The 278-nt window shown below is 56.5% G+C and overlaps 1 protein-coding gene across 1 annotated transcript in view; it reads left to right on the forward strand.

Annotated features, from left to right (window-relative positions):
* CCDC158 (coiled-coil domain containing 158) overlaps positions 1-278 on the forward strand; it is a 56,461-nt gene that overhangs the window by 6,471 nt on the left and 49,712 nt on the right. The window lies entirely within an intron of this gene.

Below are 278 nucleotides of genomic sequence, written 5' to 3' on the forward strand. Positions count from 1 at the left end.
CAGCCTTCCACAGTGCTGGGATTATAGGCTTGAGCCACTGCGTCCAACCCTGGCCACTACTTTCCTCCCACCCAGAATATCCCATGATATCTGAGACCTCCGTGCCTGTGATTCCAGTGCTCCCACTGCCTGGAATGTCCTTCCTTCTTTCCTACCCTCCAGACAGATTAACTTACCTCATAGATACTTGGAGCCCTGTTCAGCTTCAGGCACCCTCTGCCCCTCCTCTCCGCTCTCACCCCGCGCCTCCTGCGGACTAGGTCCCTCTCAGAGCTCTC

Source organism: Otolemur garnettii, unplaced genomic scaffold (genome assembly GCF_000181295.1).
Source record: "Otolemur garnettii isolate 467f Iridium unplaced genomic scaffold, OtoGar3 scaffold00039, whole genome shotgun sequence".
Classification (NCBI taxonomy): domain Eukaryota; kingdom Metazoa; phylum Chordata; class Mammalia; order Primates; family Galagidae; genus Otolemur; species Otolemur garnettii.